General features: G+C 40.1%; 1 protein-coding gene across 1 annotated transcript in view; it reads left to right on the forward strand.

The window, feature by feature from the left end:
* fgfrl1a (fibroblast growth factor receptor like 1a) overlaps positions 1-18,507 on the forward strand; it is a 74,540-nt gene that overhangs the window by 13,852 nt on the left and 42,181 nt on the right. The gene's annotated exons all lie outside the window — the stretch shown is intronic.

Below are 18,507 nucleotides of genomic sequence, written 5' to 3' on the forward strand. Positions count from 1 at the left end.
TGTTGGCACGTTGAGGACCCTCTGTGGCAGGATGTTATTTATGGTTCACCACATGCATTTTATTGGATGTGGGAGTTTCAGTCGTTAAGATCAGTACAATATTCAAATTGACAGACAGACACACTTAGTTAAGTCAAATGAGATTTAGTTTGAGCAGTAGAAACAAGATAAAAGATATTTGCGACTTTTTAGAGCGTATATTTCCATTAAAGGACCAGTTCTCTCAAACTACAGAAAAGACACTTCCCCTGCGTATTTAACCATACAGATAGATCGTCTTTCCAATGAAAACATTTTTTTGAGTTACTTTGGATAATCAATAGACTTTGCAGTCAATGGTTTCAAGAACTATTTTCTTTTAAAAACTGTCCACAGGGAGGTCTTTATTAGTGTCACTCAGCTAATTGTCTGTACTGCCTTTACATCGTCTCTCTCTGATCTGTCTGTTCTCTCTGTCACTTTCTATCTCGCTCCCTGACAATATAATTCCTCTTCCACTTTCTTTGTCTCTGCTGGTTTCCATCTCCCTTGTCTACCCTTCTGTCAGACCCTTTCCAACCCATTTAACCCCCAATCTACCACACACACGCAGTCTCCAGCTGTTATTCCTGATGGCGTTACAAATGAGATGTTGAAAGGTGATCGCTGGGACAGGAGACGCAGACCCTTGTTTTCTTTTGGCTTCGGTCTGTCAGATTGGGTCTGGTGTGTGGGTGTGTGTGTGTGTGTGTGGGTGGGGGGGGTGGATCCAGCACTCAGGTGCAGCTGTGTACGTATGTGTTTGTGTTATTGACTTGATAGACAGGACAGAAACACAAAGGCTACCCTAAACCAAAAATACCACCATTATGACCTCAGTCTCAAATGTGATTGACATGTTATGGACAGTCAGGCATGCTCTCTGTCCTTGGATGTCTATCAGACATACAGATGACCTTTGACACCAGGAAGTGGAGGCTGATCCAGGGCAGGATGTTAAGGCTGACGGCTTTAGGAAATACATTTTGTAAGCTGATCTACCTATGACTGTGCTTGTTCTGTTGAGCCCTAATTTATGTTAATTTAAATGTACAGAGTCTAAGTAATGCAAAGCCAAGTCATACATATGTATTCATATCATATATACAGTACATATACAAGTTTAGCATATCCAGGTTGCACTATTTAATTTAGAATTACAGGACTGAATATGCAATGAATATGTATAGCATACCTGTTTCTTGTTTTTCACTGCTGTCTTCAAAAACAGTATTAAAACACATAGTATTTTAGGATCACAAATGAGAGCAGAAACAGTTCTGAGATGGTTTTCCGTGTTGTGGCATGTGCGACTGAAGAGGAGGAAAAACTAAAACATGGCACAAAGTTGAAAACCACCACACATGAGGGCACACAAACACACTCATCTTTCTCCGCAGTGCCAGCTGTCTATGTGGAATCCATACTGCAGGGGGAATGTGAGAGGAGTGTGAGAGATGTGGGGGTGGGTTCAGAAAGATGGGAACTCTGGATGGTACATATACACTGGTGACTTTGATTGTGTGGCTAAACAAATACATTTGTATTGTCTCTCACTTAGTATGGAATCATCAAATTCAAAATGTCCAAGATTATCATTCATGTATTTTGTCAGGTTTGTTTATTTTAACATCAGTTGTCATTTGCCACCAATGGTTGATGTACACTGCTTACATTTTTTGAAGTGTTAAAAGCTGTTATGTCTGGGTTATGCTAGTTTGTACGACATGTTGTCTGACCACGTCGGAAGGCGAAAGGTTTTATAGCAGTTCTGAATACCCACACCCGAATGTGGAGTGAAAATGAGCTGTCATAGAGGGGGGAGAGGCGTTCATTTAAAAAAAAAAAAAGGGATAAATTAAACTTACTTTCTCACCTCCACACAGCTCGCCAATTACAGAGGTGAAGTAAGTTGGATTGTCGGTTTCGTAAAGTTGCAGAAATTGTCAGCCTCTGGCCAGATGTTACAATGGACTCCCAAAAAGTAAAAGTACAAAACAAGGAAAGGTTAAAATAAAACACAATAATTGAAATAGAGTGCAAGCAGCAACTCGTGGTAAAACATTGATAAAATTGATATGTTACATTGGAAAATAACACAGCTAAAAATTACATGACAACATTGAAGCAGGCAGGCAGTAGCCAAATTAGCATAAAATACATGAATCAAGCATCTTGACAACAATAAGCAGCATTAAGTGATATGGGTGGGTTTATTTTGGGAGTAATTACTTTTCCGAATCAAGGGTCTAAGGGCAGACAGTTTTGTTAAGCCCTTTCAAGCAAATTTGTGATTTGTGAGTTTTGGCTTTATCAATAAAACTGACTTGACCTGACCTTGAAATTATTATGAATGCAACAAAAATGTCTACACTGAGCTAGAACTCCTGCTCATAGACAAAAGCCAAAAGTTCATAACCTCAAGACTGAGACACTGTGTTCTGACACAATGTGGGACTTCACATGCAGCCAAAGTAGACAGTGCATCCTGTGTTGATTATTGTTGAAGATTTGAAAAGCAGCTGAGAATAGCATGAGTGGCATTTCTTGCATTTTCCCAAAGTAACAGGCAAAACATTGACCAGATCTGTATGAAAATAAAAAAACAGATGGTTACAGCCGCAGTGAAATAACCCCGGACATTAATGCCCTGCCAGGAACCACACAGTGCTGACGTCTAGCTGAAAGGCCTGCAGACCAGTTAACTCTGTTAATTATTTCCCACTACATGGGCCTTCATCACATTGGTCAGCTCAGCATACGTATTATCTGGAGGTAATCCCTCTGTTGTGCTGGCACCATTATGACACAGGGACACAACAGGTCTATTCTTCCACACGTAATTAACAAAGGTACTTATAAGCAGCTTTCTGGTATTTAACTGTTGTGTTGTCGCAGCTTTAGGGAAGGCAGTGAGATGTGGTGGAAAAAGGAGAAGGTGAGGAAAAAGAAAGCTCAGATCATTGGTGTAGTGGAGGTTTAGGAGTGTAGCTGTAACCACACTGGATTACAGGTGTTATTGCACTGGAATTGTACCTCATACAAATTAATGTGACAAATAATAATAATTGATTTAAGTTTTAGTTGAGAGTAAAATATTGGTTTACTCTTTGCCTAGAACCATTACAGTAGAAGTACATTTTAGCATTACTGTCCTGTGAAACCCATGTATCTCCAGAATGTCAGCTTTTCATGAGCTTGGATTAACAGGCTTTTTCAGTTTACATTTACATTTCATTTAGTTGACGCTTTTATCCAAAACTACTTCCAATAAGTGCACTACTACAGTTTAGAATGACATATTATGTGACTAATTACTCCACTCTACATGTATTTGACGGCTGGAGTTTCTATTAGGGCTGGGACGATATGCCTTTGTCCCGATTCGATTCTTTCACGAGACATGGGTGCCGATTCGATTTGTATTGCGATTTCCATTTATTGCGATCTTAGAAGTATTGCCATTCGATAGTTTTGTGATTTTTCTTTTCCTTCTTTCACAAAAACAAAAGTTGAATAATACACTTCTAGAGACAACATATCATGACACATTTCTAAAAACTAATTGTTTTCTAAAAAGAATGCACATCACGTGTCAGTTAGTCAGTCTGACATTAGGCTCGTTCGAGATGAGTCAGATCTGCGCAGAATCGATCACCGGCGATCGGCGCCCAATGCATGCCGGTTAGATTTGTGTCCGACTTGATCCCGACTTGCTCTGACGTCATGCACACGTGGGCAACGATAATCTCACGAGACCAAGGCGGCCGCAGTTCTGAGACGCAGGTAGCGCAGTTGCTTTTCACCAACTGCAAGAGCCAGGCGGACGCAGGTGGACCCAGGGCATGCTGGGAAAAGCCGGCCTCTCAGCTGATCGAACAGCTGATTGGTTCAGAATCGACTCAACATGACGTTTTATATAAATTTTTTTATTGATTTTCAGTCGGAGGGATTTTAACTGTGATTTGACTGATTTAACATCTTATTGTGTACAGAACACATGTTGTGAGGCTGATAGTTATGTTTAGAAGTCAGAGAGACTAAATCTGTTCAGATTACGGATCATCTACAGTCTGTTGGTAATTAAAATTAGCAACAGATCACGTAGATAATTTTGACAGCTACTCTGTCATAATAAAACCAACTGGAGACTGTGTAGGAGCTGATATATGGGTCTGATAACATTTTATTAAATCGGAATCGGACCCGAACGGACCACAGTGTTTGTGTCACTTCCTGTTCAGCCTGAAGGCTGCTGGAGTCAGCTGGAAAACTGTCCGACTTGAGAGCGGACTTTTGTCACCGCCCCCCGCTGCTGCCGCCTACTCTCGTCTACTTTACAGGCGAGGCGCAGTTCATCTCGAACGAGCCTACTCATTTCAGTTGTAAAGAAGCGCATAACATGTATTTTCTGCATTTGTTGCTTTCACTCTGTTTTTGCTGGAAATGGATATGATGTAGTCGCCGTCGGCAGTACGTGTAGATAGAAAATATTCAGGTGAATCATTGGTAAAAAAAGAAAAGAAATAGATAAATAGATTAAAAAAAATATTGATTCTGGGGAAAAGAATCAATTTGCCAAAACAAATCACGATACATATAATTTTAGATTTTTTTCCCACCACTAGTTTCTATGTACTTTACAGATTTGGATTTTCCATTTAAAAAAAGTCCTACAGTATTATCAGTTTATAAAATATGATGTATTGTTATACATTTACTTCCCAACAGTATATAAAGTAGTTCAAATTAACTCCATATGCTGCTTGTATTTTTAAAATAATATACTAATTTAATGCACTTAAAGTGTATGCTTTGCATAATGAGTACTTTCACTTGTGGTACTCAACAGCTCGTACACGCCCAGGCCTCACCTGCACAGGTGTTTTCACTTAATGTCCCTGATTGGACCTCCTCTCAGGACTGTGTGGGCGTGTCTTGTACAGACAGTACTTGTTGGATGTCTCCCTTAGTTTTGCTGTCAGCTCTTAGGGTGGGACAATTTATACCTTTTATCACTCTTACTTGTACATTGTAGCTCTGCCCAACATCACCTGAATAATTAAAAACAACTGTGTTTGAATAAATTACATTTACTTGTAATTGAGTATGCTGTGTTACCACACTACTACTACTACTACTTCTACTAATACTTTTACTCTGCTACTCTTTTAATGGATCTAAATGCTTTTCCACCACTTGGTAGCTCTAGCCTCATAAACGGTGAGCCACTTGAGTATAAAGGTAGAAAACAGGAGCGTAATGAACTTGAAGTGCGCTCTGTGTTTCTTCCAGTTTCCCAGTGTAATTATGACACACTCACATACATACAGAATGATGAGAGAAAAACAAGATTAAGAGATGAAGAAAATGTGAGAGAGGCAGACAGAGAGATTAGTCCACACTGACATCTACAAGTGACATGATGACTAATTGATTTCAGGCTGTATTGTGTGTGTGTGTGTGTGTGTGTGTGTGTGTGTGTGTGTGTGTGTGTGTGTGTGTGTGTGTGTGTGTGTGTGTGTGTGTGTGTGTGTGTGTGTGTGTGTGTGTGTGTGTGTGTGTGTGCTTGGTGGAGTGTCCGTTATCAGTCAACAATTTCATTAAATATTGGTAAGAAACAACTAAAAAACACAGTAAATTAAAATGGTATTTGGCCCTAAATAGAGAATACAAATTGGCAGATTACCTGATTACTGTTAAAAGTATCAGGTTAAGAAACGTCCTGACGGTGTACAGACTTAGTGCACACAATCTAGCTATAGAGATGAGTCGCTACAAAAGAGCTAGCTTCCAGAGGAGGACAAACTGCTCTCACTGCGACACCCAGGAGGTAGAGACAGAGCTCCACTTCCTTACATCCTGTCCAAAATACCAGGCTGTCAGAGGGTAATACTTCCCCCAAATAACACACACTCACTCACCCTGAATTTTAACTTACAACAACACACCCATATCTACTGGGGAGAAAAACATGATAGTGTGATGATAGCATCAAAATGTAGCACAGCCTGTGAGGACCTGAGGACAACCGGTGGTTTTGATATGATTATTTGCTGTATATTGTTGTTGAATTTGTATTTGTATTCATTTTGTGTGATGCTTTGGCAATATTTTTTTTGTTATATTCTTGCCAATAAAGCTTTTGAATTGAATTGAATTGTGAGTAAGAGCAGAACTCTAGCACGTTTGGGCCCTGTTCTCCAAAAGCATTGTAGGGTCTTACTTTAAGTCTAATGGTCAGTTTGCTTCTCCCCCTTCACATTTTTTATGTCCAAATTAGGTGGACTGCAACCATGTTTGTAGCTTTCCTGAAAACATACCCACTTTATGCAGCGATTGGCTAAGTGTGTGGAAGTTATAAAGTACTACTTTATTTTCAGCATAACCTGGCCTTTAATCTTACAGTGCTTTTGGAAAATGGGCTCTCAGTTTTACTTTTACAGTAACATAACTATTAATTTTGCCTCCATAAAGGCAGAGGCTCACCCTCACTTGCGAAACAGAGCTTAGACTCCATCTCTTTTAATGGTGTGCACATGATGTTAGAGTGCAGGTTCAATCCCATGTTAGCTGAAAAAATGTCAGTGTGGAACAGAGCTGTATACGAAGCACTGTTTTTTAAAGGTTAAAGGTCACATCTTTGACTTTAGTGTAAGACGTCAGTAGAATTTTAGCATTTTCATCTGGGTATTACCCTTTTTCGTTTAGCAGTTTTATTTTCTTTTAAGACTTTGGGAGACATTAAGGTGTCCAGGAACATGGTGATTAAAAAAAAAGTTTCACACACACACACACACACACACACACACACACACACACACACACACACACACACACACATAAACCCTAAAATGAGATAGTGACCTGAGCTCAACAAGTGGATGAGGATTTGTGTGTGCAACATGGCATCATGACTTTGCGTAAACATACACGCCACTTTCCTAAAGCCAAATGGCGTGTTATCTGTACGCATTTTGAGCTACGTCTACGCTGTATACAGCGGATGTAATCATACACACCACGTGATGTAGATCAATGGACGCCAAACTGCGTTGATAAACACGCTAAAAAGCGATTATGCGGTGTGTTGTGTGCAGTGTGCATGCTTGGAATGTCTGACTCCCCACCCAGTGAAGCAGAAAAAGTAAAAAGCAGGTAGAATCAAAAGATGCATACTGAATTATCATATGCAGCTTGAGTGTGTTTAGGTTCAGTTTTTTCTTTTGAAAATAAGAAAGTAAATTCTTCTTGCTTTTGTTTGGTGTAAGTATTTATTTAGAAGAGCCATATGAATACGTCATTATTCTTTTACTATGTCATAAACTTGCCAAACTTAGTTGAAAAGTGAATTTTTTTTTAGGCATCATAAAACCGTCTATTACCATTTACATAGCTACGTTTTAAATTTGAGGCAGGTCTTACTATGCATGAAATATAATAATTAAATTGAAGCTGCTTTTGCATTTTGATTTTATTTGCTTGATGACTTTTGCATTTTGATTTTATTTGCTTGATGACTTCAGCACTCAAGTAAATTACCTTAAAGTGCTCATATTATGCTTTTTGGCTTTTTTCCCTTTCCTTTATTGTGTTCTATATCTTTTTTGTGCACATTATAGGTTTACAAAGTGAAAAAGCCCAAAGTCCACCCCAAATGGACTTCCCATCTCCAACAGAAAACACTGTTCACAAACTGCTCCAAACAGCTCTATTGTAGTCCAGCCTTTACTTCCTTGACAAACGTGCGTCACTGTGTAACACACGTTATAATGCTCGCCTAGCTGCTAGCATAGCACGCCCTCATACTCTTCTCCTGACTGGCTAGTAGTCCTTACCTAGGGACTGTGCATGTGTGACTGCCAACAAAGACGGAACAGAAGTGAGATGCCTCACTCTGTAGCTACAACAGAGAGCTCAACACACAGGGTGAAAAGAGGAGCTGCAGCAATGTCCAGTACAACAAAAATATGGTGTTTTTTGAAAATTAAACCATGTAAACCTTTTCTGATATAACCTCTAAATACAATTATGAACTTGAACATGAGCATAATATGAACACTTTGAAATAAAGAGTACATTTATAAATACTTGTTGGAGAAATTAAAGTAACTTGTTAGATTTGAGTAAACAAAAAACACAAAAGTGTCCGTTGTTTTGGCCTTCCAGGGTCACCTACTGTAAATTCAACCATTTTATATCTTATCTGCAATTGCAACTGGCAAGAAGCCTAATTCACCTATTGAGATGTTTATAAATCCAGTCTCTCTCTCTCTCTCTCTCTCTCTCTCTCTCTCTCTCTCTCTCTCTCTCTCTCTCTCTCTCTCTCTCTCTCTTGCCCGTTGTACTCTGTCTCCTTTATGTGTTCATATATGTGTCAATATGAAAGGCTCCCTTACAGTAAATATTCACCTCTTTAAAGTGAACCACAGCAGTGTGTGTGTGTGTGTGTGTGTGTGTGCGTTTGTGCGTGCGTGCGTGCCCGCGCGTGTGTGTGTGTTTTATCACTGCTGTTAATGAGTAACAGTGTCTGCCTCCAAAATGCTGATAAAAGTCAGGTCGAGGACATCAGCTTGCTTCACACGCACACACACGCACACAAACAATCACACACACTCAAGAGTGTTAACTATTTCTTATTGTGCGCCAACTATGTCTTGCCTTATCTGTAAGGCACGAGGCACTCTGCAGACACACAAACATACACGCACACACAGACTCAGAGTATACTGTACTGTACAAACGGATGTATTTACGGTGGCTATTTTGTTAAGATCAATATAGCTAAATGTATCTGTTTACCACAAAATGTGTGTTTAATTGGACTTTGGTTCAGAGGGCCATTGCTTGCATTGTGTCCACTGCTGGTGACTGCAACCTGACATTGACGGAATAAGTAAATTGACCCTGACCTCAAATTCCTCACATACAACCACAGCACCTGCCGCTGCTGCACTGTTAGGGAGAGACTTTGCAGTCACTTGTGAAGGTTGGCTAGAGTGAAGCTGTTTACATGTCTGCATGCCTGAATTTTCTCTTATAAAACCTTAAACGCAAAACTTGTATCTGCTCTACCAAACAGAATTGATCATAACATTTTAACAGCTTCCTCATGTAATTTGTCTGATATTTTAATGCTTATGCATAAAATAATAATAATAATATGCATAATAAGAAAGAAGAAGACTTTTTTTTTGCATCTTTTTCGTTTTTTTTAAACTATTTCTAAAAGCACCATCAATGTTGCTGTCTGAAACCTGCAGACCCCTTGATTCTACAGTTTATCTTTTGCGGCTGCCAGATTTATTGAAAGAAATATAGGCCTACACATCTTTTTTTCTTGTTTTCGAGAAATATTGAATGCTTAAACGTTGGTGATTCAGGATGAAGGTAAGCTGAGTATACTGCCATGCTCCTTGGTAACTGGCTCTGAATCAGAGCATCTGCTTCCTGTCTGTCTCAGGTCTTATTTTGCCCTAAAATGTAACCCAGTCCCCAGCCCCCATACACTGACCAGCCAGACATGCACACACAAATATACACACTGAACTGGAACAGTATTTGTAGCCTTTGACCTACTTACAGCCCAAAACTGGCCTGTTTACCCCGTTTTCTTTCTCCGTTCTCTTTCTTTCTCTTCCTGTTTGTGGCGAAGGTTAACGAGCTATAAGGTGATGTTCTTGATTTCCCTGGGTGTTTCAATCTCTGTTTTTCCAATTATGATTTATTATGTGACCAAAGTGGCACTGAAAGCTTTCAAAATGATTCCGTATTGTGTTATAAAAAATTAGGTAATAAGGCAGTCCTATCTTTCTATATATATATATATATATATGGCTGATGCGAGAGTACTATCCGTAATGTAAAACAAACCTCATCAGATCACATGGATGTTTTGGAGACAGTTTGTCATCGCAGGAGACAGGTGTGGCGTTTTAATATGCTCACTGACAAACTGTGCAAAATCCAATTAACCTTTCGTCTCCGCCCATGAAAGACAGACATAACAGAGAAAACATAATTTTGTGTCTTCGTTTTTGAGCAACTACCGGATCAGTTTTCAACAAGTCACGACTGTGCTCTGTCAATCTGGGTTTTTTTTGTTGTTTTTTTGTCTTACAGGATGTAAACGTACATTCTGTTACGATTTTTATCCAAGGTAGTCATTAAAATGTCATTTTCTTGTCCAGTCTTCAGTTTACCTGTAAATCCTCAAATATTAGCAGGTAGTTTGTGAGGATTATTCCCTCCCTTTTTATCCCTTTGTGACGCTCTTCTTCGTCTTTTTCCCTTACTGTACACTTCCCTTAATCTGTATTTATGTAATGGGCCCAAATTTGTATTACACACACAAGTGCATACTGTGTGTTGTGTGGTTTCTGTAAAGCCCTTTATAATCTTTTTTTCTTTTTTTTTTTTTTTAAAGATTATTTTTTGGGGGCTTTTCCCTTTATTATATAGTGACAGTGGATAGACAGGAAAGGGGGAGAGATATGGGGGATGACACGCAGCAAAGGGCAGCAGGTCAGATTCGAACCCGCGCCGCTGCAAAGGACTCAGCCTACATGGGGCGCACGCTCTTACTGGGTGAGCTAGAGGCTGCCCGAGCCCTTTGTAATCTTTAAAAGAATTTTCTATGTTTAAACTGCCCTCATGTTCTTGATGGTTGCAGAACTTTGTGCTCTCCGTCTCCTCAAAAGCCTCGTTCCCACTTTTTCCATGTTCTAGTATCCTCCGTCTTGCCTTTATGAGATGAAACTACCGCAGTGTTTATGTTGGGAACTTGGACTGCAGGTTACAGGTTGACAGTTTTTATGAATATGCCTTTTGAAACCAAACTGACATTTGCATTTAAACATTATAAAAAACAATGTTTCTGTATTCTGAGCCTTGGTCTTTGTGCAAAAAACAGGATGTATTATAAGGGGATTAGTGTTAAACATTTAGCGCCAGGGTGAGTGGAGCCCGGTTAGGATACTTCTTTTCATAAGTGTCTGCTTGGTCAATATGTTCAATGTAAAACTGCTGAATTTGCCGCGCAGCAAACTGAAACATGGCATTTTAGTATGGTTACTATTTTCTCATGAGAGATACTGAGTCATAAGCAAGGCTATTGTAATGCTACCAGACCATATAATTAAGCAAATTAAAACAATTCTTCCATAATGACACAAAAATACATCTTAATTTCAAAGTGATATATGTTAACACTTAATAGTTTTAATTAAAATGCATGGCACAAGCCAGCTGTAGGTTGTACATAGCTGGTGCAATACGTAAATTATTCAAAAAGTAGCACCTCTTGGTAGATGTTTTAATTGCAAATGTTAACATCTTTTCCCACAGTTGAAAACACAAGAAAACATTTCAAAGTTAAAGTTCAGATTGTTCCCATAATTTCCTTTTCCCTGAGTTAGTTAAATTAATCGTCTTCATAAATCTTTTCTCCTGTATTCATTTGGGTGGGGTTTGTCATTAAAATGATTAATTTCTTTTTTATTTCTTTTTTTATTTCTTTTTTTTAGCGCTTAAACTGAGCAAATGTCAAGTATAAACCCAACAGGAAAAGGTCTGTGGTAGATTTTGCGCCTTACCCCGCTGGTTCCTGAACAATAACATGAAATGTATTGAATCTGTATTTGTGTGAGGTGTTATTTCTAAATGAGGTTTAGGGAAATCCTTAAATCTTCTCCTCCAAGGGTTACGGTCAGTCCCAATTGAGGAAAGAGTAAAAAGAAGTCAGGTGCAGCAGCCAGAGAAGAAATGTTGAATAATATTACCAGCTTTTAGAAAAGCTGTAGTGAAAGGAGCAGAGAGAAAAAGAGATGGAAAGACAGGTGAAGATAAAGAGAGTAAAAGGAGAAAAATGAAGAGCAAGAGAACATATCACATTACCAGGAAAGGTGCGAAATTATTATAAGGCCATTAAATATCTGATTAAGACAAATGGAAAAAAGATTTACAGTAGGTTTTACACACTTCCATGCTGTCTGTGTGTGTGTGTGTGTGTGTGTGTGTGTGTGTGTGTGTGTGTGTGTGTGTGTGTGTGTGTGTGTGTGTGTGTGTGTGTGTGTGTGTGTGTGTGTGTGTGTGTGTGTGTGTGTGTGTGTGTGTGTGTGTGTGCTTTCAGAAAGCCAATAGTTTGAGTCGCTCAGGGGATCAGGTTGCAGCACCAACCATTCAGCAGATTCCTCAGTTTTTCTGGCTGCTGTGTGTTTTTCTTTTGTGTGCACATGTGAGACAAGTGTAAAGCTTGTGTGTGTGTGTGTGTGTGTGTGTGTGTGTGTGTGTGTGTGTGTGTGTGTGTGTGTGTGTGTGTGTGTGTGTGTGTGTGTGTGTGTGTGTGTGTGTGTGTGTGTGTGTGTGTGTGTGTGTGTGAGAGAGAGAGAGTGTGATGTCGCCCTTCAATGATGACGATATATCCTCCCCAGCCTCGGGCCTAGTGTTAACTGTCAGGACAGACTAACAAGCAGCAGTTGACCTATTGTTGGGGTGGAAGTGTGTGTGTGTGTGTGTGTGTGTGTGTGTGTGTGTGTGTGTGTGTGTGTGTGTGTGTGTGTGTGTGTGTGTGTGTGTGTGTGTGTGTGTGTGTGTGTGTGTGTTTGTGTGTGTGGGTGGGTGGAAGACAACTTAATGTGTACCCATCACTCTGCTATGTCAGCGTGAATGTGTGTGTGTGTGTGTGTGTGTGTGTGTGTGTAAGACAACTTAATGTGTACCCATCACTCTGCCTGTTGCCTCGGGCCAGAGTGTGTGTGAGTGAACTGCAGGAAGACAAGAAAACAATCAGCGAGATGCCAGAAAGTTTTTCTTGGGCTAAATCTGTCAGTGTAACAAGTCTGATAAAAACATTACACATCAACCTGGATCAGTTAATGTGGCGTCATGCACCAAGCAATCCCACTGGTCATAATCGATTTAGAGAGTATTGACATGATAACAGGATTCAGGCTTGTAAAGACAATTTAGATACAGAAAAATAACTGCAGGGGATTTCAGGGTAACCCAAAGTTTTGCATAATTAGCTGACTTACGGGTATTTGAGCAATTTGAGTTGTGCACACACAAATTCTCAGGATAAACCTTGTGCCTGTTTTATTAACTCTGAGCTTATTTAAAGTACAAGAGAAAGTTACTTTTATAACTGCTCTGACAAAAATGATGACCTCTTAAGGATCCAATTTACTTTCAGCGCTCCAGTCTTTCGAGAAACACATCATTGCTCAGCATGCATACACACACACACACACACCTCTACCTTGCGCAGTACATCAACGCTGTGTCCCGCTGTTAAGTGCGCTCCATCAAAAGCATTCCTCAGCTATCCCCTCTCCCTCCAGTCTCACTTCCCTGCCAACAACAACATTGTGTTGGACTCTCCAGACCCATCTGACTCTGAGACCAGTGAAACCTTATGGGCATTAAAACCCGAAATCATGATCCAAAACCAAAACAAAAAGGGCAGTCCCAGCTGTCACACACTGCCAAAATATGCAACACAAAAATGGACTTAATTAGCAGGTATTTGTTCTTCACTTAATGACAATGACAAAGTATTTGAATGCTGAAACAATTTTCAACTTTGCTTTCATGGCAAATGGAGAAAAGGCGTTTTATATTCCTCATTCTAATGCAAAATACGTCACAAATCCTACTTTGTCAGCCAGTTATTATGACATTGGTTATTTTTCATCTAAGAAAATGGAAATGTCTGTGAAAAGCATTAGTGAGTCTGATTTAAACAAACAGCACTGTGCTCAGACATTAGCTGGCAATGACCTCTACAGTTTACAGAAGTATGTAGAACAGGGATCCAAAGAAAACATACTAAGTTTAGTTTATCCTAAACTTTACTGTTATATCTGCTAATGTTAGCGTGTGAAAATACAAAAGTGTACTAGTAGTACTTGGTGGCCAAAGCAAGAAAAACAGTCCGTCTGAACTTGAGTGTGACAAATAGTACCAGAACTGATGTCTGTTGATTAATATAGATGAGACAGAGCCAGACAATGTGAGGGAAAGAAAGTGTGAAAGTGAATTTGAGTCAAAATCGTATCACTTCTTGGAGTTGTAACTCAGTCAAATCTTAACAAACATACTGTTCAGGGTACACATATTTGTAGATACTTACACTTCCCAGGTCATTATCTTCGGTACATCTGTTTAGAAATCATAGAAAATAGACATTGCTTTTAACTCCAGAACCTGCCTGAGAATCATCACATTTTTAAGTGTTCTTTAGTGTCAAAGTAATCTAGTGATAGTTGTCTGTACATCATTGGGTACCTTGCAAACACATACCGCTAATAGCAAATTCGGGATACTTTTAATGATGCCAATTTGCCAAAAATGTAAACAAATATAGGCTAACAAAACAGGTGGCCTTTCTCAATTCCCAAATTTGTACGTCCTTGACTCCTCGATCCTGCGGCTTGTGACTCGGAAATCATCCTCAGCACGCCATGATGAAGGACGTCCCAATTCCAAAAATGGTCTAGTTCTGTTTCATCTGTCAAGTTTATAACTACAGTTAGTTTTGCTGCTTAAATGCCTGAAGATATCAGCTGCAGTGACATTACTGCGCGCATGAAAACGTTTACAAGGAGCCTCTCTAATCATTGAAGTAAATCGTTATGGAAAATACTCATACATTAATACAATACATCATTTAAAAAGCAACGTAGCCTACAGGGACTGCCGAGGGCCAGTGAAATGTTTATGCAAAGTCTTTAAATTCATTCAGGTGGGTAGAGGGTGGATGATTTTAAGCCTCCAAGCGGATTCAGATGAAGAGCTGAACAGTTGTGAGGGAAAGATAGTGTGAAAGTGAATTTGAGTCAAAATCGTACCACTTCTTGGAGTCGTAACTCTGTCAAATCTTAACAAACATACTGTATAGGGTACACATATTTGTAGATACTTACACTTCCCAGGTCATTATCTTCTTGAATGGAACTTAAGCTTGCAGTTGTTTTCGGAGTAACCAGTAAAAAAACAGAACGTATGAATTGATTTTTGCTCTGCTTTATTTGCCTTTTAGCTCCCATCCATGCAGAGGATGTGCAGCTTTGAGCTGGGAGGTTCTGCCTCTGTGGGAGTAGTGTGTGTCTGATTTGGGATGTGTTTTTCCTGTCATTAGGCTACAGAATACCAGACGTGCACGCCTAACCTACACTCCCTGCATATAAGGGGAAGAGTGTACATGGTGCATGTTTGTGTGTAGGTGCTTTAGATTTCGTTGGGGAGCCAGTTGCAGGCAAGGGTGCACCGTAAAGCCACAAATGGGCTAAACAGACCAACGTTTTAAAGGCCTGCAATTTTCCTTTCTTCCCCACACACACATACAGACACACACACAAACACAAAGACATGGGCTTCCTAAACACTACATAAACAGGAAAAGATGCACTAGCACACACATAAAGACTGTAAGTAGCAAATATACATTCAGCAGCACATAGATGTTAGAAAATGACCCACACATGTGCAAAGACACACACACACGCACAGACCCTGTGTCTCATGAAAGAGAAGAATAGATTTTTTAGTCGCTTCAGTTTCACCCCTAGAGACAGATTTAAAAAGACTTTACTTCAGTCATGGTCCGTGGAAGAGGAGGAGGAGGAGGAGGGGAAGGAAAAGAGGCTGCTGGTCTGTGTTCCCTTCATCGGGATGAGAGGGAGGAGAGGAAGAAAAGGGGGAGGTATATGTAGGAGAGGTTAACTGCAGAAAGTTGAGAGGTTCAGTTAGAGGTCCTGCTCCTGTGATCCTCTGGGGAAGAAACTGGGGAAGTTATGTGTGTGCAAATCCGAAAAAGGCAGGAGACCAGTAAATCACACAGCAGAGAAAGAAGAAATACTGCATTGAACAAAGAGGATGGTGTGAATGAGTGTGATGAAAGAGAAAAGAGAGAGCAGGGAGTAAGAGAGCAAAATAGAGAGAGGAAAAAATAGGGGACTGGAGGAGGTAGTAATGGGAAGCGAGGGGTTAAGGGCAAGAAAAAGAGAGGTAGCAGGGGAGTAGTGAGAGTTCAGAGGAATGAGATTTCAATCTGGTGCAGGAAGAAAAGAGAAGAAGAAATAAATATAGAGAAAGAAAATGTAGCAACGTTAAAGGGACAGGGCATATAGAGAAAGGGAGGAATATGTAGAAAATAGGGATGCACCGAATCCAGATTTTTGGGGTTCAGCCAAATACCGAATCCACTGGTTAAGATTCTGCCGAAATCGAATACCGAATCCTACTCCCATCCTCAGTCCATTAACACAGTAAACACATTAATGAAGTAAACAAATGGTTTGAAGTTGCTGCTTTTTGGCTGCCGTTTGTAGATTCCTTCATGCACAACTCGTATTCTTTCGGATGTTTCATACGCAAGTGTTTTAACAGCAGTGATGTTGTGTATTGTTTAGGGTCCTTGCCACCGCGAGACAAATCGGCATAGCAAATTGAACATGTAGCTTGCATTGAATCGCCTTCTTTTGACTGAAAGTACTGCCAAATAACACTTTTTTCTGATCACAAGTTCCATTTTCACTTTCTCACAGCCTACTGCATTGAACGGTCCACCTACGTAAACACCTTCCTGTAATCAACGGCGGCGTCATTACGTCGACCAGCGTAGCGCGCGTAGTGCAAGGGTAGGGTTCGGTTCGGTGGGAAAAAGTTCTAAGGTTCGGGAGAAACCGAACCCCGTCAAAAAGCCCAATATTCCGCCAAATCCGAATCCTGGATTTGGTGCATCCCTAGTAGAAAACATGGACAAATAGACAAGAGAAAGAAAGAAAACAGGAGTTAAAGAAAAGAAGAGATGGGGTTATAAAGGGAGATACACAGTGTGTAAAAAGGAAACGAGCAAAAAAAAGCAAGGGAGTGAGAAAAAAGAAAAGAATGGAGGTAGGGAGTAGGAAAAGGAGGAAGAGTGAGCTGTCGGGCCCCTGATGAGAAAGCCATACAGCTGAACGAACACATTCCCCGACCAGGAACGAGGAGAGAGGAGGAGAGGCTCCTGTGAATTCCTCTGTGTGACTAATGTCTTTTTCACACATTTCACCTCCATCCATCCATCATTGTGTCCACCTCCTGCTCTCCTGTTAAAGCAACAGCCCGCCATGACAGCAAATGCTAGAAGACTACTGTAACTTTTCTCCTTTTTTGATAATCGGCTTCATGTAAACGATTCTATTTCACCTTGATTCTTGTTCAGATCTGCTGACATCTGGCAACTGCTGGCCAATGATGTGAAGTCTTTTTACTTTGAATTTTCGGAAGTTTGAGACTTTGTAGGAAGATGGCCACACTTTTCTGTGAAGGCAAGCCAAAAAAAGTAAAAATACATAAATGTAAATGCAACTAATTTATATGGAAGAGAAAACAAAGACAACATAAATTAAATCCATACATTACTTGATAAGTAGATTTAAACATCCATCACATTTACAGACCAACTTCCAAGTGCAACTTTGACCTACTGTTCTTGCAATGAGGTATCATTTCTGACATCTTCGGTGCACTCCCTTTTAGTTTGACCTCCACATGAAGTGTTTTATTAACTGTAACTGCTTGTTTACAAGCTGTCTCATCATCTCATCACTTGTGTCATGTAGCCATGTTTCCAGAACTCAATTTTCCTTTGGTGAGTAAAATGTTATAACCTCAAAAGTTGATATTTGAGGTGATATGTTTCTAATCTTTATCAGACCATATGTATTCTCCTAGATATGCTGATATCAGGCACATTCTTAAAATCAAACCACCCTTTGTCCTTCCTTTAAATCTTTCTCAAACCACAGGATATGTGACCTGAAGTGTGTTGTTTTCGGATGGTCTTTCCGTACAATAGCCTTGTGTAGTCTTTTAGGACACTTTGTTTGCCTCATGGTGGCCTGTTATGTGTTTTCAGTGCTATATTTGGAGGGTATTGTTTTAAGCCAGAAGGAGTGATGAGAAGAGATGTACAGTATGCTGAACCTTGCTAACTCCCACCCTCCTTCTTCCATCTCTCTATCTTCCTGTTTGTCTTTCTTTGTACTACTCTCCAAATCAGCCATATTTCATTCCCTTTCTCTTCTCAGACTTACTCCCATAAATTCCATCCTCCCTCATTCCCTTAATTTCCTCCCTTATTCTCTTCTTGCCTTCCTTCCTTCCTTTCTTCCTCTCTCTCCTCCTCCTCTCTGATGTTTGTTCTCCCCATCACCCCCACTTCTCCCCACAATTCCCTCCCACCTTTCCCAGTCAATCAGCCTGCTCCTTCACCTCCCTCTGTTTTTCTAGTGTGCAGTTTCACAGTAGACCGGCTACTGAGCGGTCAAGGTCACGCCCGATTTTTATGTCTCGACACGACATCTCAGTTGATATTAGCTTGGCTTTGTGTTTGCTCCCTGGGGACTTTTGTTGTTGTCTGTGTTGAAATGTCAGTGTTTAAGCTAGGCCATTATACACTTCTTAAAGGAGTGTTAAATGCCATATTTGGAGGCTTCTTTGGTT

Source organism: Perca fluviatilis, chromosome 10 (genome assembly GCF_010015445.1).
Source record: "Perca fluviatilis chromosome 10, GENO_Pfluv_1.0, whole genome shotgun sequence".
Classification (NCBI taxonomy): Eukaryota; Metazoa; Chordata; class Actinopteri; order Perciformes; family Percidae; genus Perca; species Perca fluviatilis.